At 45.2% G+C, this 24,445-nt stretch overlaps 1 long non-coding RNA gene across 1 annotated transcript in view; it reads left to right on the top strand.

Moving 5' to 3' along the window:
• The first annotated feature begins 2,374 nt into the window (after positions 1 to 2,374).
• LOC144588331 (uncharacterized) overlaps positions 2,375 to 24,445 on the top strand; it is a 231,105-nt gene continuing 209,034 nt past the window's right edge. The window contains exon 1 of the long non-coding RNA XR_013543842.1: positions 2,375 to 3,283. This is a non-coding gene — a long non-coding RNA (uncharacterized LOC144588331). The remainder of the gene's footprint in view (positions 3,284 to 24,445) is intronic.

The following is a 24,445-nucleotide window of genomic DNA, read 5'->3' on the forward strand; positions in this document are numbered from 1 at the left end:
GCGACAATGTTGTCAGCTTTCGAGGCATGATCTGAGTCTCTGTTGCAAAGGCAAAATTTGCAAAGTCCAAGTTTTTTACTTTCCTGTTGTAATAAGCTGCACTATGGACTCTGGTCCGGTAGTCATCACCTCCTTCAGCTGGACACACATCTGCTGGCACTCAGAAGTCCCTCTGTTGATCACTGACTCTTTGTTTTGCAACCTTTTCTGTTGACTGGCAGTCATCAGCCACTCGGTTGACCACTGGATGTCGTCTGCTGGTCGTTTTATAGTGAAACCTGCTTTAAGTCTGGCTCGGGGCTTCACATTCTCAGCTGGGGAAAGGGTAGGCAGTTCCTTCTCCTCCCAAACTGTGACCTCATCTAGGTCGCTGGCAAACCACGTCTGGAAGAAGGTCACGGTGACCCTGATTCAGTAGCCAGAAACCAATTAGATCATCTTGCCTTTATCTGGAGCCAAGGCCTTGCATGAAGACAAAACATTGATAACACACCTGCTCATTAGCATTGCTCATTAACGCACGGATGTAATCCATCACTATGAAGCTTACTAGCTGTTAGTATTGTTTACTCTGTACTATAAAATAAACCTCTCACTTGGGTGAGGAAGGCTTTTGGTTCATGACTCTCGTCTCCGTGTCTTGATTGCTGGATCCTGAACCAGGATCCCTCATCAGTTGGTGACCCCGACGTGATCCAGCTCCCATCAGCCGAGCCGACACTCTTCTGATGTAGGTTCAGCTCCTATTCACCCTGCTTCCCTCGACTGGAATAGTCTTCGTGCACCCAGCCCACGGGCTCCCCGGGTAAGCATGGGCTCTTCATATACTAAGGAACAGGAGCAACACGCTCCAGAGCTAAGTAGGCTCGTTCAGCAGAATTGCAAGAGGCAAGTGTCAGATAAAGAAATATTGGAATTGTTAAGTGAGATAGATCAGAGTTGTGCTTGGTATCCTCTGCATGGAAGTTTGAAGTTAGAAGTTTGGCAAAGGATAGGGAAAGAATTGCAGTCAGAGCCAAGAGCAAGTATTACATGTTTGTTAACTTGGAAAGTTATTTATGAGGCACTCTCTGTATTTCATGGAAATGACAATTTGGTTTTAAAGGGAGCAGCAGAGGAAAAACTTTCATCTCCGCAGTTTGTGTTAGCCCCCCCCCCGCTGCTTCTACAGCGCTGCCTCCACCGGCCCCCCTTGCTGCTGCTTCTTCAGCATTGCCTCCACCAAATTTAGATCCTTTACCGTCTGCTCCTGTAGAGGAAAAAACTGAAACTTTAAGTGAGAGTTCTCGAGAGGGTTGTGTAGTATCTGGCATACGAGAGACCCCAGTGAGTCAACGTAACATTCTCCTTGCTCCAGAAGGTGAAAGTAATTTGTTTAAACTCCCTCAAATTCTTCTTCCCCTCCCTTCGGCCTCCCTGCTAACTGCGGAACCGCCTGGGATGCCTCGCAGTCCTCCTGTGTTGGACCCTGCCTGTGTGATTTTAGCTCAGAGAGATGAGGCAGCTGTTTCTGCTTGCTGTGACTTGCTCCCATCTCAAGGGGTCTGTGAACTGCAACTCAGTCTTACAGACAAAGGGACAGAGGCTCTCCCCAAATGCTCATCTGTCCAACAGTCAGTCCCTAGTGACTGGAGCAGGGGTCTCCTGCCACAAAAGGAAGGACTCATTTGCCCTAAGCAAATGAAAATTAATCTTGCATCAGCCACTGATGGTCTTCAAAAATCAGAGATAGCCAAAACAGGGGAAACAGCTGACTGCTTGCCTCCTTTCTGGGCAGGTCTGGATGCACCAGCCACATTGCTGATGAGGTCACATTACAGCAGAGAGAAATGGGATTCAGGGCAGCCCCCAGGGCAGCCCCCAGGGGATTTGCGAGAGTTATTTCAGGTCATGTTTGCAAGGGAAGCTTGCTGTGTGTCTTCTGTGCAGGTAGTTTGCTACGTCTCCGAGTAAGGGGGCAGCTGTTACACCTCCACAGGAGTTGATCTCATGGTTGCTAAATGCAGTTTGCTATATCTCCGAGTAAATGATTGCTTGTGTCAGGAACGGTTTATGTTCTTTTCTGCAGAATGCTGTCATTAAGGAGCGCTTTCTTCTGTCTTATCAGCTGGCCAGATATTAAAGGGTAATAGGTTTAAAGGGTAATAAGTTTTGAATTTCAGAGAAACAATTCTTAGTTTAAAGCTCAGAAAATCCGAAAGCTTTGTCCCTATTTCTTACAGTAATAAGAGGCAAAATAAATTCAACAGATGTAAAAGTTTTCTTGAGATTACTGTCAAAGAGCCATTATTGCATAGGGTTAAATTTGCTCTGAGTCTATGGCTGTTCAAGTCTGTATACTGTAGGACTGTGTTATGGTCACAGCTCCATGATGACTGTTACATACAGCACTGATGTTACCTGTCTGTCATGGGTTTGGAGGGAAAGTTCCATCCTATGGGGAGTGGAAGGCGGGACATCAGGAGGAGGGGCTGTACTGTATATATATGTGAAGCCTGTGTGGTGAAGTTTAGAAGACGCTGGGATGTGAAGAAGCAGCAGCTGGGAAGAAGAAGCTGGTGTGGGAGTCTGTGTGTCAGACAGGGTACTACTGTGTGTCAGTACCAACCTGATAGGTTCAGGTGTCTGTATGGTTAGCCAGAACTGATAGGTTCAGGGTCTGTGCTTCAAGTTAAGGGTTCTGTGTGAACCAAACTGTATGCATGTATGAATGAGACTAAGCCACGTTACTATATCTTATTCACCTGAGCATTTTATTTTCCCTGTGTGTTGTATTAAATAAACCTTATTCTTTTATTTGTTTAAAAATCCATCCCTGGTCTGTGTGACTTCTTATAGGGAATGGTTGGTGGCAGCTTAGTTAACGTGTGGCAGATCCCAGTAGGTCTGGGTTTGTCACATTGATTGGTGTCCAGCGTGTGGGATACGACTGGTCCAGTTGTCCAGTGGTCCAGCAAAGCCTTGGCAAGTGTGCCCAGAGCAAGGGGGGTCTAGTCAGGGACAATCTGAGAGCACGTAGGTAATCTTCTAGGTGTACCTCACGGGGGGGTGCACTAGTAGAAGAACGTGTAACCTCAGATTGGGGGCTAGATTAGGGAGCTCTGAGGCAGCCTGTTTTGGCGGGAAAAAGCTGAGGCAAAACTGTGAAATAGCAGTGAGCTAGCTTGTCTGCTGAGAGGCCCAGCAGAGGGGGGTGGACTCCGGCTGGCTACAGTTGCAAGTAGTGCTGAAGGACAGCAGCAATCTATAGGGAAAGCTGGTTCTGAGGCAAAAGAAAAAAAAAGTGGTCGTTTTATTTTGAGGCTTGACTTTTTAAAGCAGCCTGTGCTGGGGGGGGATTATGCCCTTGACTCGAAGCCAAATGGCAGAAATGGGTGAAGTGAAAGACCCCCAGGTTGACCAAGGTTCTGAGGATGAATTTGGCTCAGTGCAGGGTGACAGCACAGGAGAGCAAAACCCAGAACTCAGAAAAATACTCCTAGCCCAACAGCATGAACTGAGGGTGAGGGAAATGGAGGAAAGATTAGAGAGAGAAAGAAGGGAAGAAAGGGAAAGGCAATTTGAAATGGAGCAAAGGGAAAGAGAGAAACAACGGCAATTTGAATTAGAGAGAGAGAGAGAGAGAATGGAGAGGGAAGAAAGAATGGAGAGAGAGAAAATTGCTCTGGAAAAAGAAAGGATGGCGTTTGAATTAAGGAAATTGGAAATGATGAACCAGAACAATAATAACAATAGGGATTCTGAGGGAGGCCAATTGTCTAAAGCTGACCTGAAGAAATTCCCTGTGTACCACAAGGGAGATTGTCCTGAGGTGTTCTTTTCCTTAGTGGAAAGAGCGTTTGTGGACTTCTCAGTGAGGGAAACTGAGAAGATGACCATCATGCGATCTTTAATCAGTGGTAGCCTGGCTGAGGTTTATTCAGAGATGCCACAGGAACTGATGAGAGATTTTGCAGAGTTTAAAAAACTGGTGTTTGCAAGACATGGGATAAATGCAGAACAGCTGAGGCAAAGATTCAGGTCCCTCACAAAGAAACCAGAGCAGACTTTTACCCAAGTGGGGGCTCAATTGGTGAGGCTGCTAGAGAAATGGCTATCTCAGGAGGGGACAGAGACCTTTCAGCAGCTCAAAGACTTGATAGCGCTGGAACAGTTCTATTCAGTCCTGCATGGGGAACTGAAATTCCAGGTGAGGGAAAGGAAACCAAAATCTGTGGCAGAAGCAGCCGAGATCGCAGATTTTATTTCCCAAATAAGAAAGCCCTTGGGTGAGGGGAAAGCGATGGGGAAACCCAAAGAAACCTACAGCAAGTACTCTCAGGGACCAGGGAAAAGCCAGCAAGGGGGAGGGGCCCATGGTGAAGGGAAGCCCTCAGACATGAAACCAAGACCTCAGATTTTGGAGGGAAAACCAAAACAAGAGGAGAAAGACTCAAAATACCCCAGAAAATGTTATTTCTGTCAGGGAAAGGGCCATCTAATCTCAGAGTGTGAGAAATTAAAGCAGCTAAAAGGAATTGTGCCTCAGGATTCGAGTGGAACCAAGCCAAAAGCTGTGTTCTGTGTCCAGAAAGAGCAAGGCTCATTGTCACTGAGGGAGCCTGTTGCCATGGCTACTCAATCTGGAACAGCTACATCTGCTGATCAGGCTGAGGAAAATGGTCCTCTTGTAGAGGTCAGGCGCTGCTTACTGGTGAGGACAGATTCTCAGTTGTTTGAGACAGCAGGGGTGGACGTAGGAATACTTGGCCATCAGTATCGGGGGCTGCGGGACACTTGTTCCCAGGTGACCCTGTGCCATCCAGATATTATTCCTAGGGAATATGTAATCCCAAATGAGAGCATGAAGGTGGCAGGGATTGAGGGGCAGGTAATCTCACTGCCAGTCGCGGAGGTACCTGTGAACTTTCAAGGCTGGAGGGGAGTTTGGCGGCTAGCAATTTCATCGACTCTGCCAGCAGCCGTGCTCGTGGGAAATGACCTGGCTGAACATGTGAAAAGGGTGCTAGTGATTACACGTTCACAAGCCACCACGGGGACAGTTCAAGGGGGTAATGATGAGCCAGAGACGGAAGCAGAGGGGAGTTCAGAAGCTGTGGTGGAAACCTTAACCACAGACAGCAGATTTGGACAAGAGCAAAAGGCAGACGCCACTCTCCAAAAGTGTTTTGAACAGGTGACTGACGCCCAGCTAACACCTGAAACCCCAGTGAGATTTCTGGAGAAAAAGGGGATTTTATATAGAGAGACCCTGAGGAATATCTCAAAAGGGGGAGATGGGATCAGAAGTCAGCTGGTGGTACCTGAAAAGTATCGCCCCATGATCTTACAAAGGGGGCACTCTGACATGTTTGCTGCACACTTAGGGGTGAACAAAACACAGCAGAGAATCACACAGAATTTTTACTGGCCTGACATAGGGAAGCAGATCAGGGAGTTCTGTAAACAATGTGATGTGTGTCAAAGGCAGGGGAATAGCCGCGACAGGACCAAAGCAAAGTTGTGCCCTTTGCCTGTGATTGACACTCCGTTCAAATGCATAGGGGTGGATATTGTGGGACCTTTGCCCAAGGCCACAAAGAGGGGGAACAGGTTCATTCTCACCATTGTGGACCATGCCACGAGGTACCCTGAAGCCATACCCTTGACTAATATTGAAACTAACACAGTGGCAGATGCCATGGTGGGGTATATGTCCAGGATGGGATTTGCCTCAGAAATAATCACAGATTTGGGAGCATCATTTACATCAAAGCTCATGAAACGGTTATGGCAAATCTGTGGAATTAAGCACAAGGAAACCACTGCTTATCATCCTGAAAGTAATGGGTTAACTGAGAAGTTCAATGGGACTCTAATGCGCATGATTAGGGCTTACTTGGCAGAGAATCCAAACAATTGGGACCAGAAGCTGCAATCCCTTTTGTTTGCTTATCGATCAGTGCCACAAGCCAGTACCGGGTTCAGTCCATTTGAACTTTTATTTGGGAGGAGGGTGAAAGGGCCCCTGGATCTGATCAAACAAAATTGGGAGCAGATCACCCAGGATGACCCACAAGACGTTGTGACATATATAGACTCTTTAAGGAAAGACGTAAAGAGAAACCTAGAGCTAGCAGCAGAGACCCTGCAAGCTCAAAAGGTCAGAAAGAAAGCTTGGGATGACCAGAAAGGCAGGGAGAGGCACTTTAACCCAGGGGAGGAAGTGCTTTGGCCTAGGCTCTGCAAAGAGAACAAACTGCAGCTGGGTAGCCCAGAAATAAAATACTTGGGTCACATGGTAGGGGGAGGAGTGATCAAACCCCTGGAGGCCAAAATAGAAGCTGTTCGTGATTGGCCCAGACCCAACACCAAGAAAAAAGTCAAATCATTTCTTGGGTTGGTGGGCTACTACAGAAAATTCATCCCGAGGTTTAGCGAGATTGCGGCTCCGCTGACCGATCTGACGAGGAAGAAGACTGATGACCGCATCCCGTGGACCAGCGACTGTGAGGCGGCGTTCCAGAGGTTGAAGGAGGCGCTCGTCCAGTATCCAGTGCTGCGTGCTCCAGACTTCGACCGGGAGTTCATCATCTACACCGATGCGTCTAACAGCGGGGTAGGAGCAGTTCTTTGCCAGGAGGATGAGAATGGTGACCAGCATCCAGTGTCCTACCTGAGTAGGAAACTCCAGAAAGGTGAGAGACATTTGGCAACCGTGGAGAAGGAGTGTTTGGCCATAGTCTACGCGATCCAGAAGGCCAAGCCTTACATCTGGGGAAGACATTTTGTTCTGTGCACTGACCATTCACCACTGCAATGGTTAAAGACAATGAAAACCCACAATAGCAAACTTATGAGGTGGGCTTTAAACCTACAGGACTATGACTTTGAAGTGAAGGTGGTCAGAGGGTCAGTGAACTGTGTTGCTGACGCCTTGTCAAGAAGACCTGGAGAATGAAGACGGCGAAAGAAACATGGACTATGTATATATATTGATGACAAAGGTTAAATGTACCTGTTTTTTTGAACTTGGTTTGTATGAATAAAGGTAAATTGATGTAATGTATATGGTAAATGTTTAAATGCCTAATTGATATGGTTAACTTAGAATGTAAGTATAAGTAAGTATGATATTGTATGTATAAATGTTGTTGTGTGTTTTATTCAGGTTGTTTTTTTGGGAAAAAGCACGTTAGCTTTCCCCCTACAAAACAACTTATAAAGAGGGGAGGTGTTACATACAGCACTGATGTTACCTGTCTGTCATGGGTTTGGAGGGAAAGTTCCATCCTATGGGGAGTGGAAGGCGGGACATCAGGAGGAGGGGCTGTACTGTATATATATGTGAAGCCTGTGTGGTGAAGTTTAGAAGACGCTGGGATGTGAAGAAGCAGCAGCTGGGAAGAAGAAGCTGGTGTGGGAGTCTGTGTGTCAGACAGGGTACTACTGTGTGTCAGTACCAACCTGATAGGTTCAGGTGTCTGTATGGTTAGCCAGAACTGATAGGTTCAGGGTCTGTGCTTCAAGTTAAGGGTTCTGTGTGAACCAAACTGTATGCATGTATGAATGAGACTAAGCCACGTTACTATATCTTATTCACCTGAGCATTTTATTTTCCCTGTGTGTTGTATTAAATAAACCTTATTCTTTTATTTGTTTAAAAATCCATCCCTGGTCTGTGTGACTTCTTATAGGGAATGGTTGGTGGCAGCTTAGTTAACGTGTGGCAGATCCCAGTAGGTCTGGGTTTGTCACAATGACACCTAAGCATTTTTACAGGTATTTTTTTATTATGAGGCCAGTCATTCATCAACAGGTAATTTAATTAGTGACCCAGCAGTAAAAATACTGGGACATGTATGGAAGCTAGTATTCACTTCATATTTATTATGACATGAAAGCATTGTTCCTCTCCAGCTACTTGTACAACTTCTATCATACCTTGCATTGCTTAGTAGTTTCCTAAATATCTCAGCGTGATGGGTCTAATCTCATCCACGGATACAGTGCAGCCTGCTAGGACATAAAGTCTGTATTGTTTTCCCTGCTCTGTGAAGTAGAAAACTCTAGGTCATAGCCTGGCGTAAAGCCCAGACTTCTTATCAGCGATTCTGGGCGTTCTGCAAGAGAATGCTATTCATCTCGGACAGTCTAAGGGAGAATCATTTGTAAACACTTAACTCCTGTAAATATGCTTGTGCAGCCTCAGAGGGAAATAAACAGAGCATAAAAATTTTGCATCTTTAACACATCTATTGCATGTCAGTTTTAGCATTGTATACACATGATCTCTCAACAATTTCATCTGCAAGCTGTGGATGGTCTGTCAATCTTAGCTATACCACGGCTGTCAATTACAGTTCTCTTCTTCATCCCTAACAAGAAGGATAGGATTACAATTAGTGAAAGATGCACTTATCAGACACTCCTTTGAACTTGTACTCCCGCGTTAAAGCAGTTACAGATTTGTGTTGCCAAAGCTTGTTCCAGATAGTGCCGTAATCAACTTTTGCTAATTTTTTTTGTTGTCTGCAGGTAATGTTGAATTCTCCAAAGGACAAGCGCCTGCTTCTCTGTGTTTTCTGGCAATTAACCATTTGTTTTCTTCCCAGCATCTTGTATTCTCTTCACAGACAGTTCATCTTCTCGAGGTTTTGTTACGTGACAGCTTTTGAATTTTTTCTATGACTTTAATTGTTACTTGCTTTAAAACATGTGATCCAACACTGTATTTGAATATCTTGTGTGCTCAATAAGGAATCACCCTGAAGCATAGGATTTCTTTTTAAGTCTACAGGGCAAGAAATTGTGGAAAGCGCACATTTAACATTTAATTCTCCAGATATTTCTATGCAACAGTTCTGTGTACCTTAACATTTTCTGCCTTTTTCCTTGTAGCAGTCTGCTGTGTTCATGCACTCCTAGCAATGGAAACAAGGTGATGCTTATGACTCACTGATTGCGCAGAGATGGATTTTGCAATGGTTCTGCTGATGGTAAAACATAGAGCTTATTAGCTAATTCTGGTTATGTATCTTTCCATATTTAGGTCCTATAGGGGTATATAAGCTAAGCCCAGTAGATAGGTTGAAGAAATGCTGTAGTGTTTATACATAGCTGTTCGCACATCACACTCACGTTTTTGTGTTTAAAGCTTTAAGGAGTTATACTATATGTGACAATGTTTGAATACCTCCCTAATTAGAACATTCCACATTGGGAGATATCTATCTAAATTTTCTTTTCATGCCAGCTAACTGTACAATTACAAGATCAGGTTTTATCTGTGTTCACATGTTTCTGAAAGATCCAAGTTTACAGGACTGCAAACAACAACTCAAAGAGCAAAGTTGGCTGCTGCTATCTTAGTTTTTCTTAATTCACTAGACAAGAATTCACTCTCATTGTAAATAGTCTTTAATATTGCTAATCAAATTGAACTTACGTATCTATCCCAATCCACATGGTTTAGAGCCAACTCACTTATGGCCCATGGATACTTTTGGTATTAAGTCAGCCTTAGCACAATTAAAAGAAAAGGGGGAATTATCCCTGGACTATCCCTGGGCCTGGGTCTCAAGGATGGGTCTCATGAATAAAGAATCCATGGTCTCATGTATAAAGAATTCACTCTTGCTTCAATTCTCTTCACTTCCTTCTAAGAATCATTTCAATAGTTACTGCATCATTTCAATAGTTACTGCATTAATAATTGGTCATACTCAAAGTTTTAAAGGTCTCCTTATCTATATATCATCATTCTTTATTACAGTCACAGACCTACAAAGTCCAATAAAGACCTACAAAGTCCAATAAAGGCTTCCACGTTCGTTTAAAGTTCATCAATGCTTTGTCCTTTATCTTTTTATTAAATCCTTTGTTTCTTTTTCTTCCAAACTAACCACTTGTGTTCATAGACACTCTAGCTGTCCAACCCTTAGTTCGCTATCGGAAGCCTCCAGGTCCAGGTTGGCTGATTATGTGGCAGTTGACACTCCAGACGGTCCCTTGTGGGTGCCAGCTCGGTGTGTTCGACCACATCATGTCGTGGCCTCAAGATCCGACCAACCCGATTCCAGAATTCGGCACACACCTGACCATTGCGACAACACCAATGGAGCAGAGACCGCGAAACCAGGGAGCTCAGCCGCCACCACCTGTCACTTGGGGTGCTCTTAAGACTCTCTCAGCAGAGGCCGCAGGACTTTTGCAATTTACTCAGATGGAACCTGCACCCGAGAATTTCCTAGCCGCCATTATCACCATTCTTAATTATAACTCTGCTCTTACTATTGTAATGTATTTTATTTGTATCTTTCCAATTATGTTGTGTGCACCAACACATGCATTGCTTTTACACGATCGCTTACAATATAACATTTGGGTTCGTCTTGCTGAGGAGGTTAACACTACTGACTTCTGTCTCTCTCAAGTACCTGACATACATGGCTTATTAAGTACTTGCCTTGTTCCAGTCTGTAAAGCCCCTGGTAATATTGGTACTGACTCAGGATTAAGTAAATTCATGAATGAGTCACAGATACAATATTCCTCTCTACCGAATTGGGGACCTATTCAACAACAGCTACCTGCGGAAGCATTTCAGGTACTTACTCCTCATGTTGCTAACGCTGTTAATAATACATGTGCTCGCATAGTGAATTGTACTGTAGCTAAAGTTCCAGGAGGTTGTGTAGATCTTGGTAAACCTCGTTGGAATTGCACTGCTTATCAAAATGTTTCTTTTAATTATGCTCATGTGAAACTTCCTAAAGGCTGGTTCTTCACATGTGGAACAAGAACTTTTAATTACATTCCAGCAAATATCACAGAGGGTACACAATGCTGTTTACTCGCAGCACAAGGGACACATCAGTTCTCTCTGCAGACTGTGATGGCAATATAACTTTATACTCAAAAGCTGAATATTCTGCTCTTATTTTAAGTTTTGTAGGCTTACCAGCTATGGTAAAAGTAAATGCTCGCAACACTGCACGAATTGCCTGCTTATTAGCAAAAACCATTAACACTACTTCCACTGCTATCAGTTTATTGGCAACTGAACAGCAGGAACTGCGACAAGCCATTTTGGACAATCGGGCTGCTATTGATTATCTATTATTACAACAGCATTTGGGCTGTGAAGCCATAAAAGAAATGTGTTGCTTTAATCTAACAGACAACAGTAATAGAATTCAACAACAGATCAACACTCTAAAAAGTTATGCAGCCTCTATCAAAGAGCAAATCGGTCCAGCATGGTGGGATGCTCTCTGGAGCTGGTTACCTGTGGGCTGGATTCGAAAGGTAGTGCAATGGCTAATCATGTCTGGGTTCATTTTAATTGCCTTTTGCTGCTTCTTGCAATGCCTGCCAAATTTACTAAATCTTTTCATGTCTTCATGCTCCAAAACAAAACCATTATCACCTCGACAGGTTTATTATCAACGGCTAAAGAAAAGGGGGAGATGTGACCTCATCTAGGTCGCTGGCAAACCATGTCTGGAAGAAGGTCACGGTGACCCTGATTCAGTAGCCAGAAACCAATTAGATCATCTTGCCTTTATCTGGAGCCAAGGCCTTGCATGAAGACAAAACATTGATAACACACCTGCTCGTTAGCATTGCTCATTAACGCACGGATGTAATCCATCACTATGAAGCTTACTAGCTGTTAGTATTGTTTACTCTGTACTATAAAATAAACCTCTCACTTGGGTGAGGAAGGCTTTTGGTTCATGACTCTCGTCTCCGTGTCTTGATTGCTGGATCCTGAACCAGGATCCCTCATCACCAAACATCTTTAGATGCGTCCCTCTTTAAGGCATCAGGGCTTACATCTTCCTCCTTCTGAATCACATACTTTCCCTTGTTCAATTTTGACACCACTTTATAGGGACCCTCCCAAGCTAATTGTAGCTGGTGACTCTTGGCTGGACTAAGTAAACGTACTTCATTTCCTGGCCCAAAAGTTCTTTTCCGGGTTTTCTCCAGTGACCTTTGCAGGCTGTTTTGCAACCTGCTCATATTTTCTTTTACTGAGTCTGGGTCACTTCCACTAATTGCCTCAGGATATCTAGTGGCAAAATCCATAATGGTCAGAATGTACTTATTTCCCCTTCTGGTGGCTTTAAGCAAAAGACCCACCAGATCAATTCCCAGCCTTTGGAATGGGGTAGAGACGACTGGCAAAGGACATAATTTGGCTTTAGTCCTGTCCTGCCCTGTCCCTCGTCTCTGACAGACACCACAAGTTCTGCAATAATAAGTAATCTGTCTACCCATACCTGGCTGAAAGAAGTTCTGGGCAACCCTTCTTTTGGTTCGTGTGATTCCCCATGTGTGCCCCAAACAAACTACTGTGATCTTGATTTATGATTTTCTCCCTGTATTTACTTGGGACCGCTAATTGCCTTTGGGGTTCTCCTTTTCCTCTGTATGGGGTGGCTAAAGTTTCCCCATACAAAAGGTCTTTATCCATGCAAAATCTCTCAGGGCATTCAGGAGACAATACAGTGGGCGTTCTGGCTGCTTCAAAGCAAATCTGCAAGCTAATGTCCTCCTTCTGCTCCTAGGCAAAATAATGTTTATTGGGATTCTTCAAAAGCATGAAATTAGCTCCAGCACCACTATTACTCTGGTTATTCAAGGGACTCTCTCTCTCCAGGCCTTCCCCTGCTACTGTATCAAATTCTGCTCTATTGGGTGATGTAAGCACCCCTTTGACATGCTCTATTATGTCCCAACCGATTAGAAAAGCGGCTGGTATTTCATCTGAAACAGCCACCTGCCACTTTCCAGACCAATTCCCATAGTTTATCCGAACCTCTGTCCCGTTCAGCACTACAGATTCTTTCCCAATTCCTTTTAAGGTCATAGTTCTGCCTGGAATTATGTCATCCTGGGCTATCAAATCAGAATGTACTATAGAAATTTGAAATCCTGTGTCCCTTATAGCAATGTATTTCTTTCCTCCCACTAATATATCTTCACCAGCGTTTTTGAGAGGGGTATTATCATTTTTGCTATAGAAACACTGGACTACAGGGGCTACTGGAATGTCTTCTTGCTCAGTTGCTGTGGTTGCCATGGAGACAGAACCTTAGCCACGGTTTCCCTCAGAGGCCTCCACAGTTCCAAGCAGTATACTTTCTTGAGCTGGCCATTATTCTCCACATTTTTAGGTTTATTTTCTGTACAATTAAATTGTAAATGACCAGGCTTGCCGCATTTGCAGCATCCGTAATTCCTCCTCTCATCCTGAGGAGATCCATTAAACTTTTCCTCAAGATTCATTTGGTTCTGAGAACTAGCCTGAGCCAATCCAGGTGAAGTACTACCCTGGCCTTCTTTTCCTGTTGTTTTGCTGAGGTAATTTTTATTAAAGGGCTTCTTATTGTCGTCCCAATTCTGCTTGTTAAAATTTACCTCAGATTTCATTTGGGTCTGAGAACTAGGCCATGCTAATCTTTTCATTTCTATTTGAAATTCCATTTGTTTTAACTCCAACTCCATTTGTCTTTTTTCCTGCTCTAATTCCCTAAGCTTGAATTCCTGTTGTAACTTCCATTTTTGAAAATCTAGGGAGCTTAGAACACTTGGTCTTTCTGAGGTATTTTCCTCAGTCTCTAACTGTTCTCCTGGAGTTAAAGGGTCTCCATTTCCTGAGGTACTAAACTTTGTGCCTCTTGAGACACAGTTCCCACTATTACTAGTCTTTTAGTTCCTTTGGGAGGCATATTTATCTGAGTTACTTATTCTAGAGTGTGTTTCTACTGATTTTATAATGGACCCATCTTCCTTCTTTTACTTCCAGTCATTGAAATGATTTCTGTTTCAAGCCTTGGCTTTCTCTTCTCTTCACTCAGATCTGCACTGACCCCTGGCTTCTGCTTTTTCCACAAGCGTTCCCTATACTGTTAGAGCAGGGGTCTCAAACACACAGCCCGCCAGATGATAGTTTGTGGCCCCACCTTGCCTGCCCCCTGAAGCGCCCACACATCCTCTGCTGTCAAGATTCAAAAAAGCCTCACCTCACTCTCCAGCTTTCTCCCAAGACAGCGCCTCTTGCACCCTCCATCCAGAATTGCAGCCTGCCAGCCAGCCTGCCTGTCTGCCAGCTGGCAGGCTGCAGTTCCGCATGGAGGGTGCAAGAGGTGCTGTCTTGGGAGAGAGACGGCAAGCGAAGCGCGCTGCCAGCCCTATTCCCTGAACACTCGAGGCACCACCGAGTGATGCCTGATAGCGGAGCTCGCTCCTAGCCCCTCCTCGAAGAGCACCTCCAACAGCACCTCCAACAGCAGCTGCTGCCACTGCTGCCTCTTCCAGGGAGGTGGCTCTCTGGCTGTCTTTCTCTCTCTGCACCCCAGCATCAGCCCGGCCAGCAGCCACCTCAGCACCCAGCGGTGCTTCCTTCTCCTCTTTGTCCTGCTTCAGCCACCTCAGCTCTGGAGGCTGCCTGGCTCACCTCACAAAGTTTGCTCCTCTGTCGTGGTGAGGGTAGCTGCTACTGCTGAGTGCACCTTTTTTTGAGGGGGCCCTCAGAGGAAGGTTGCCGGACCTCCGTGTGTGTGTTTGTGCATGTGTGCATGCACCTGTGGGGGGGCTGTCCCGTTCTGTTTAATTTCGTGGATATCAATGGGGGTTTTTCTCCTTTGGCAAGGTGATTCTGTGAGATTTTTTTAAAGTGTATGTCGTGCCCTCCTCCCCCCCAGCTAGACAGTCACCGGTGCTCCCTCCTCTGCTTCTTCGTCCTGCTGGTGGTGGTGGTAGTGAAGAAGGAACTGGAGAGGGTCATGGCCGGCAATGAGGGCTCATGCGCCCCTCCTCCTCCTCCTTCTCCTCGGAGTCCCGGCCGGGCTAAGGAAACTCCTTGGCGGCTTCCTCAGGCTCTTTCTCCGCTGGGTGGAAAATCTGATGCGGCCCAGCCTCAGCCAGACTCTGCCTCCAGTGGCCCCCAGGTAAATTGAGTTTGAGACCCCTATCTTAGAGCCTTGAACCTTAAGCTAGCCGACTGGGTCTTCAAATCTTGAGGTAAAAACAGGAATTTTCTTTCAGAGTCGTTCCCTATCTTAGACCCCCCAGATCTGGCTTCAGAATCCCCCACCACTAAGCTTTTCCCAAAAGCTCTAGTGAGGAACCAAACTTCTTTGCCACAGACCTCTGTCTAAAAGGTACCCTTGACTCAAGAAAAATTCTTTTTAAACTCAGGCTTGACTGGATTTCTTCATATCCAAACTCAGACTTCACTGGATTCCTTCATATCCCACTGCTGCCACCATTTGTGGCATTCACCCTCGTGCCCCTTGATTGACCCTCCAAACACAGAGCACACAAAGGCAAACCACTACTCCTTTTTACCCCGTTGCCACCAGTTGATCACTAAGTCAACATTAATTATGGAAGGATGAAGATGCAGGTCCAAACTTCACTGTCTTTTTAAATAAAATATTTTTATTGATTACAGATGTTATTAGTAATCATAGGTAACTTCTATTATCATCAATCACGATCTTCTATTTGTTATTACAGTTCTTATTCTCTTTTCACTCTAATCACCTCAGATCTCCCAAAATACCACACTCTACCGACTTCTCCACTCTCTCACTCTGACTCTGACTGACTTTTACTGACTCACTCTCTGACTCAGCCTCTTTATTGCATAATTTCTCGGCTCCGCCTCTCAGCAACATTAGCCTGAAACATGAATATTCATAACTACTTAACATAATAAGGGTGAATGCTACAGAGACATTTTCTCCAATTGATCTTTGTTTTTACTTTTATCTGGCAACAGCATTGTTGAAACATGGGAACATTGGTTGAATCTTCAAAGCTGACTCCTGAAACTTCTTTGCAGGTCTAGTTCTCTGTGAATTCCACAATGGAACATGACTCTGGAGCAGGGGTCAGGGAACTTTTTTACCTTTTACCCCCCCCAAAAAATTTATACAAGCCAACATTACCCTCTTGATTTGAAAGGAAGGAAATGATACAGTATTTGAATTCAAAATTGTATTGAATCTATTCAAAATTACTGTGAAAGCGTCAATTTACTTGAAAACTTCAGGTTTTGGAGAAATGATGTTGCTTCAGCTTGGATACAAGAGCATCAATACTGGGGCATTTTGATGTCAGAGCAATATGGATACAGTCTTCAGGGTCCAATCGATTTCTCTGCTTTGTTTTTACAGTGGAGTCTCGATTTATGGTCGGCTTCACTTACGTACTTTTCGACCTACGGACTTCTCCAGCTGCAAAGTTTCACCTCAACTTGCAGCCGGAGAATCAACCTACAGACCAGAAGAGGTAGGTAGGAAAAGCGCCCGATTCAAATTGGGTGCTTTTCCCTTCCTCCCCCTTCCAGTCTGTAGGCCATAGGTTGTGAATCCGGATGCCTTGCAGGGCTTCTCCGTCACCATGGGAGGCATCTCGGAGGTCCCCCCCCCGCTGCCGATAGTGCTTTGGAGCCACTATCGGCAGTGGGGGGGGGAACTCTGAGATGCCTCACATGGTGGTGGAGAAGCCCTGCAAGGCATCTGGAGGTTCCCTGCCGCTACCACTGCTGGGAGCCGAGCCGCACTGGGCGATCCCGGCCATGCTTGGACTCCCAGTGGTGGTGGGGACCTCCAAGAGGCCTCCCATGGCGAAGGGGAAGGTCTCCAGAGGTTCCCTGGCACCGCCGCTGCTGCTGAGAGCCTTCGTATTTCCCGCCCTTTCTCCCTGCCTTTTTCTTTCGGAGGTCTCAAACGGCTTCCTCCGATGTCAAGAGGAAAGCCCTTTGAGACCTCCAAAGGCTTGCAGCAGCAGCGGTGGCGGCAGGGAACCTCCAGAGTCCTTCCCCCTCACCATGGGAAGCCTCTTGGAGGTCCCCACCATCACCGATAGTGCCTCCCTGGTAGGCCCGTCCACCCTGGGAAAGCCTGCGTCATTGGGGGGAGAGCTCCGAGAGGCCTCTGGCAGCCACGCCGAAGACCTTGGAGTCCTCCTGCAACAGTGATGGCGGCAGTGGCGGAGCTCTGAGAGGCTTCCGGCAGCAGTGCCGAAGCCCTCAGAGTCCTCCATCAGCAGCGATGGTGGCGGGGGACCCCTGGAAGACTTCAGAAAGTTAAGTTTTTATTTTTAAATTTTTATTTTTATTTTGTATGTGTGCGGGGGTTGGGCGGGTTACGGATTAAATGGTTTTCAATGCATTCCTATGGGGAATGCATTTTCGGCCTGCGTACTTTTCGACCTATGGACTCCGTTCCCATACGGATTAATTCCGTAGGTCGAAACCCTACTGTATGTTTGTAAGAATGGAATATCGTTGTTCACAAAGGTAGGTTGTTGCAAAAGGCAGCAGCGTTTTGACTGCCTCCTCATGTGCAATTTTGAATGTCTTTGCAGCTGTTGACATTCAAAAATTTGACAGAAATTCTGCATGGCAGAAAGTGAGGAGGACTTAAAGAACCTCTTAATGAAGGTGAAAGAGGAGAGTGCAAAAAATGGTCTGAAGCTCAACATCAAAAAAACTAAGATCATGGCCACTGGCCCCATCACCTCCTGGCAAATAGAAGGGGAAGATTTGGAGGCAGTGACAGATTTTACTTTCTTGGGCTCCATGATCACTGCAGAGGGTGACAGCAGCCACGAAATTCAAAGATGCCTGCTTCTTGGAGGGAAAGCAATGATAAACCTAGACAGCACCTTAAAAAGCCACCCTTCCCCCTGCCTTAATTCAAAGTTTCTTTTGCTTGCCTGTTCATTTTCACAGTTTTGAATCAGTCTCTCTCTCTCTCTCTCTCTCTCTCACACACACACACACACACACACACACACATCCATCCATCCACCCACCGACCCACCCTCCCTCCATTTCCTCCCTCCCTACATTTCCTCCCTCCATTTTGTACATTTAAATAAGCTTGATGAAGTCCTCGGTCTCTCACACCTTTCTTTCTTCCCTCCCTTGCTTGCTCCTTGATCCTTTCCCCGCCTCCTGCTTGCTTGCATTCATTTCCAGAGGAAGCAGTCATTCAAAGCCCCAGATTGATTAATTGCTTGGGGCTATTCCACAGCTGTACCTATTAGATACTATATTAGATACTATATTAGTATCTAATATACTAATATATAATATATATATAATATATTATATATTATAATATATAATATTATATAATATATAAAATATAGAACCTATTAGATACTATATTAGCTAGCCTTGGCCAGCTTCCTCAACAACCACAGAATAGACACGCCTCAGCCACATGTCCTAGGTTAGACAAGGAATGTCTCGCCTTGAAGCAGGATATGAGGAGGATCTATAATAACTATAGATCCTCAAGGTCCTTTAAGTTCCCCTCTCAGTCCTTTGAGCTGGAAAACCACCTCGGAATAGCCATTAAGAAGCTTCAGCATTGCTCTATAATGGACCATTGGTCTCATTTAGTTCAGGCTATCAACTCAGGTAACAACAGAAAATTTTGGGAGGTGGTTTCAGTTTCTTTCATTTTTAATAAGAACTCTCAGGACCTCCCCTACATACCAGATGGGATGTGGGAACAGCACTTCTTGGCCACTTTTTATGATAGCTGCAAGCCCACAGTGCCAACCGACTCGCTTCCACCCAGAGATCTTCCGGAATGGGCCCCAGTTACAACCAGTGAAATAAAAACCTCATAGGACACCTTAGATCTGGTAAGGCACCGGGTCCCGATGCCCTTCCTCTGGAACTGCTTAAGGCTTACCTTGATTGGTGGGCGCCTGTGCTTGCTGCTTTATTCATTTCCGTTAATCAATCTGGTATCACGCCTAGAGCATGGACACAGGCCATAGTGATTCCCATTTATAAGAAGGCCATAAGAAATCCCCTGCAAATTATAGACCAATAAGCCTTCTCGGTATCACTGGGAAGATGTACCCCAGTTATCTACTCCAAAAACTACAAGACTGGCTTTTAGACCAAGATATCCTGGGACCGGAACAAGCGGGTTTTAGGGCAGGAAAGTGTACATTAGTTATTAATAACATGGATTCAAAGCCAGGCTTTCTGAGCTGAGTGCCCAAAGCCTTGCATATAGAAAGATAGATCTGTTTTATATTCTCACATTAAAAAAAAATTCAGATGGAAAATTTTATATTTCCACCTGAAATATTTTAAAAATTTGGGAATATCAGTAAACTCTTCTCAAAATGAGCACATAACTGGTTGTTGTGGGTTTTTCGGGCTCTTTGGCCATGTTCTAAAGGTTGTTCTTCCTAACATTTCGCCAGTCTCTGTGGCCGGCATATAACTCTTCCCATATAGATGTGTCTCACAGAGCTATGTTCCTACAGCAGAGGAAATATATAATCCTAGTATCTTTTTACAGAAAAAGTCTAGCCAACATAGAGTAAAGCTAAAATTAAACAAACAATATACAACATTTCCAAAAATTAACAGCACTTTCTGTTGCTTTGGTCTACATGTAATTATGTTACTGGTAGTGGAGAGTATTTTCAGTGCTTGAAACTAACCCACGTACACATAGGAAGCAAAAAAAAAAATGAGGGGACATGACACATATAAATTTTATTGAGATTATTCAAAACCCATTCTTAGTTCACCAACAAAATCAATTAGATACAGAAAGACAACTCTGACATATCATGCTATTGTATAACAGGCTGCTCACTGAAATTTCCTCACCTGTACGGTTCAAGACTTTATTTCTCTTTTCCATCAAATTCCCACATGGCTCTTTCTCTGAAATATTGACATCTATAAATCTTTCCCTATTACGTTTATAAAAGGTATTCTATTGATTTTAAAATGAGCTATTGGCGATTGAAATGCCCCTCAGCTTTTTTTTTCTTTTGTTCTTCTGGTGAATGGTCAGTCACTCTTGGAAATGTCACCAGGCCTCCCATTTTGATTCAGGGCCTGTTCTCAGAATGTCCCTGGTTGATGGCTACTGAGGGGGAAATCCAGTACACAGCCATCTGTCTGTACAAGGCTTCCCATCACCAGGCATTGGTAACCAGACAGGAGTGGCAATGTTATGGAATAGAGTTTCAGTAAATTGAGGGTCCATTTTCAGCTGGCTCAAGTGGCAAAGAGGGAGTGATGATGGCAGCTCCACTCCCCCACTCCCCAGTTCGCTGCCACCTGAGGCAAATGCCTTACTCCAGCTCTCACCTAGCCTGTCCCTTTCACCAGACCACTGCCAGGAACACATTCTATGTCTAACAGGCCTATAGGCTGACTCAGTGGCAGAAAAAAAATTCTGAATGTTGGCTCTGTGAGTTTCCCTCTGGAATAGGGATGGCCATTTCAAGGGGGAAATTGCTCTATCCAGTCAATCAAATGGGGCAAGTTTGTTGGTTGGTTGGTTCGTTGGTTTGTTAGTTAGTTCATCTCCCAACTTAGTGACAAGCACTATTCTGGGCAGTTGACAACAAAAAGGAATGTTGTCTCAGCAAGCCTAATGCCACAAAACTAACATTAAATAATGCAAATTAAAATTAACCTGAAATAAAAAATTCTCTTAAACATAAATGATGGTGGGACCAGGTAACTCAAATCCATAATAATTCAGGGGAGAATATCTTTAAAAGCTTCTTTGAAATGCATGATCTTTATCATCCTCTTGAAAGTTTTTGCCTCTCTGCCATGAATCTGTTAGATGGTGAGAAACATACTATATGGGTATTTCCATTGATAGCAGTAGGATCTGTGGTATTGTGTTTGAAAGCCCACTCTCTTTGCTGTATTTATTTTCCTGTAGAGATTGTCCATGGTAACATTTTACTAAAGAAGTGAAGATTTGTGTTTTTGGGGTACAACTCCCAGTCTCAAGAAGTAACATGGCTACAGAATCTAAAAACACAGGCAGAGCTTAGCATTTGCTACACCAGTGGGCAATAGTACACCTTTTTACCCTGGCAGAGGAAACCCCTTTTTAATACTATTATGTAGTACAATTAAAACAGCAGTATAGGTCTCATCTTACAGCATTTTGCTGCCTGACACAGGCCAACAAAGTACCGTATTTTTTGCACCATAAGACGCACTTTTTCCCCCTCCAAAAGGGGGGTAGAAAGTCTGTGCGTCTTATGGTGCGAAGGTGGTGACTTCGCCCCCACTGGCCCCGTGGGGGGGGAGCGTCGCAAGGGTCTGAGGGAGCCTTCCAGGACCCTTGCGATGCTCCCCCACCCCCCACGGGGCCAGCGCAGGCGAAATCGCCAGCTTCCTGGTGGGGGGAACGTTGCAAGGGTCCTGGAAGCTCACTCAGACCCTTGCGACGCTCCTCCCACCGGCAAAATCGCCAGGTTCTGGGAGTGTTTTGAGGCTTCCCAAGCCTCAAAACACTCCGAGAAGCTGGCGATTTTACCCCCCTGGCCCCGTGGGGGGTGGGGGTAGTGTGGCAAGGGTCCAAGGAAGCCTCCCAGGACCCTTGCCAGGCTGCCCCCACCTCCCCACGGGGCCAGCCCTGGCGAAATCGCCAGGTTCTGGGAGGGTTTGGAGGCTTGGGGAGCCTCCAAACACTCCCAGAACCTGGCGATTTTACCCCCCCTGGCCCCGTGGGGGGGTGGGGGTAGTGTGGCAAGGGTCCAAGGGAGCCTCCCAGGACCCTTGCCAGGCTGCCCCCACCTCCCCACGGGGCCAGCCCTAGCGAAATCGCCAGGTTCTGGGAGTGTTTGGAGGCTTGGGGAGCCTCCAAACACTCCCAGAACCTGGCGATTTTACCCCCCTGGCCCCGTGGGGGGGTGGGGGTAGCGTGGCAAGGGTCCAAGGGAGCCTCCCAGGACCCTTGCCAGGCTGCCCCCACCTCCCCACGGGGCCAGCCCTAGCAAAATCGCCAGGTTCTGGGAGTGTTTGGAGGCTTGGGGAGCCTCCAAACACTCCCAGAACCTGGCGATTTTACCCCCCCTGGCCCCGTGGGGGGGTGGGGGTAGCGTGGCAAGGGTCCAAGGGAGCCTCCCTGAAGGCTAGAGGGGGCAAAATTGCCACCTTCTGGGGCTCTTCTGAAGCTTTCCAAACTCAAAAGAGCCCCAGAAGGTGGTGATTTTGCCCCCTCTGGCCTTCAGGGGGTCTGGGTGAGCCTCCAAAGGGTCCTAGGGTGTGTTCCATAAGACAGACCTCTCCATAAGGCTCACCAATTTTTAGGAGAAGAAAACAGATTTTTTTCCTGTTTTCTTCTCCTAAAAATTTGGTGCGTCTTATGGAGAGGTGCGTCTTATGGAGCGAAAAATACGGTATGTCCCTCTCACCACAGCCATCAGATTGCATTGTACGCACATTTAGCCAAGTGATTCTCATACTTATGGAATGAGTTGCATTGTATAGTAACTACAGTCGTGCCCTGCTTAATGATTACCCCATATAATGACAAATCCACTTCATGACAATGTTTTAATGGGTTTTTTTCGCTTTGCGATGATCGGTTCCCTGCTTCGGGAACCGATTCTTCGCATTACGATGATCAAAACAGTTGATTGTTGGGTTTACAAAATGGCCGCCAGCTGCTTAAAATGGCTCCCCGCTGTGTTTTTGGATGGATTCCTTGCTTTACAGGCAGTGAAAATGGCCGCCCCTATGGAGGATCTTCACTGGACAGTGAGTTATTCAGCCCATTGGAATGCATTGAACGGTTTTCAGATTGTTTCAATGGGCTTTTTTATTTCGCTTTACAACGTTTTCGCTCTACAGCGATTTTGCTGGACTAATTAACATCATCAAGCGAGGCACCACTGTACATGGAATCTTGTTACTTTTTTCCTGTTTACAGTCACAGCTGTAAATCACTACCTTCAGTGGACCAAAGATTAGCCTCTGCCTGTTACTCCTTACTTAGGGAAGGTTGCTGTAACATTGAAAGAGGAACAAGAAAAGAGAGGGTGACATGTTAGAGAACAACAAAAAGGGATACAGCATGCAAAATAGAGAAACAGCACAAGAGAGAGTGCTTATCCCACAGAATGTGCACAAGAGAAAGAGAGAGAGAGGACATGCAAGTGAGAGTGTGTGATAGAGACCAACTTGCATGGCATGGTAAGCTGCAGCTAGACATAATCTGCACGAGAGAATGACAGTGTGAGAAGGGAAAAGAGAGAGAGAGAAAGGGAGAAATCAGTGGCTGAGGCAGGCAATACAATGGACTGCTAATATACATTTAAAAGACTTCCCAGTTTCACATGTTAAGGCTAACTGAGCTTCTCATATAAAAGACCAAGACAGAGTGGTTCCTAAGGATGAATTTTAGAAGTTATCAGCTGAGATTTGTGTAATCAGCAAAACTTATAAAACACACTATTTTTTCATTCTCTAGAGTTTATGACTTGCAGTCAGTGGTGGATAGCTCAGTGGTTTAAGCATCTGGCTGTAGAGCCAGAGGTTGGGAGTTTGATTCTCCACTGTGCCTCCTTGACATGAACTGGAATCAATGATCCATAGGGTCCCTTCAAGCTCTGTAGTTGAAAGATGATGATGATGTTGATGTTGATGATGATGAATTTGTTTATTTTGGTGTTCCCAAGGTGCAGTAAATAGAATTGGCTTCATGAAAGAACTAGTGAGCACTTCTTATTTTTACAGTGGCAATATAAATAATGGTAATGGTAAAACATTAGCAATGACCACCAAAACAAATTATTCTTGGGGTAAAGGCAACAATAACAATATGTTATGGATCCAGAGCAATAAGCAACATAGTAAGTTCTTTTTTAAAATGAATTTTCCAAGCTCTGCTGCTGAGGTAAACACATCTGGCTCCCGCCCAGGTGAAAAACCACTTTGGACCCACAGCATTGTCACCTTTCTTCCTGAAAATTGTTCTAGATTGAGATGCTGAGCTACGGTCAGGAAGTTTGCATGAAGTAACCCTAGTTTGATCCAGCAAATATCTTCTCTAGTTTGTGTAAGCCCTCAGCTTGATGTGAACATAATGAACAAAGCTCAAAGCAACGTTCCTTAAAAGATTTAGTGGAAAAAACCAGGAGATCTTAAGAAATCTAGGCAGCGGCACTGTAAGAGGAAGTAACAGCTTGCCCTTCTTCAGCATATGGGCTTACACTTTACTCATCAAGAGGGCCTCTGATGCCAGCATGCTCAGTCAGAAAGATTGGCTCACCCTGCTCTGATCTTCACACAAAGATATTTGTGGATTTGCCAGACTTTCAAAATACAGCAGTGATGTTATCCCTGTGAATCCTTAGCTCAGGGATCTCTTCCCACACTGTGCATTCCAGATGGCCAAAGAAAAGCACTGCATGGTTGTCCAGGCACTTAAGATAAACATAACTGAGCAATTTAATGGATATTGTTAGAGGGTCATGGATGGAGATACTCCTCCCCCTACCCCAACTCACCCTCAAAAATGTGGTTGCTATGCATGAGTGTGCACAGCACGCACACCCAGAGAGAGCATAGATTGCTCACTTCACATGGTACACTTTGTATCATCTGATTCCACTCCCTGCTTAGGCAGGAAATCCATTC

Source organism: Pogona vitticeps, chromosome 3 (genome assembly GCF_051106095.1).
Source record: "Pogona vitticeps strain Pit_001003342236 chromosome 3, PviZW2.1, whole genome shotgun sequence".
Lineage (NCBI taxonomy): Eukaryota > Metazoa > Chordata > Lepidosauria > Squamata > Agamidae > Pogona > Pogona vitticeps.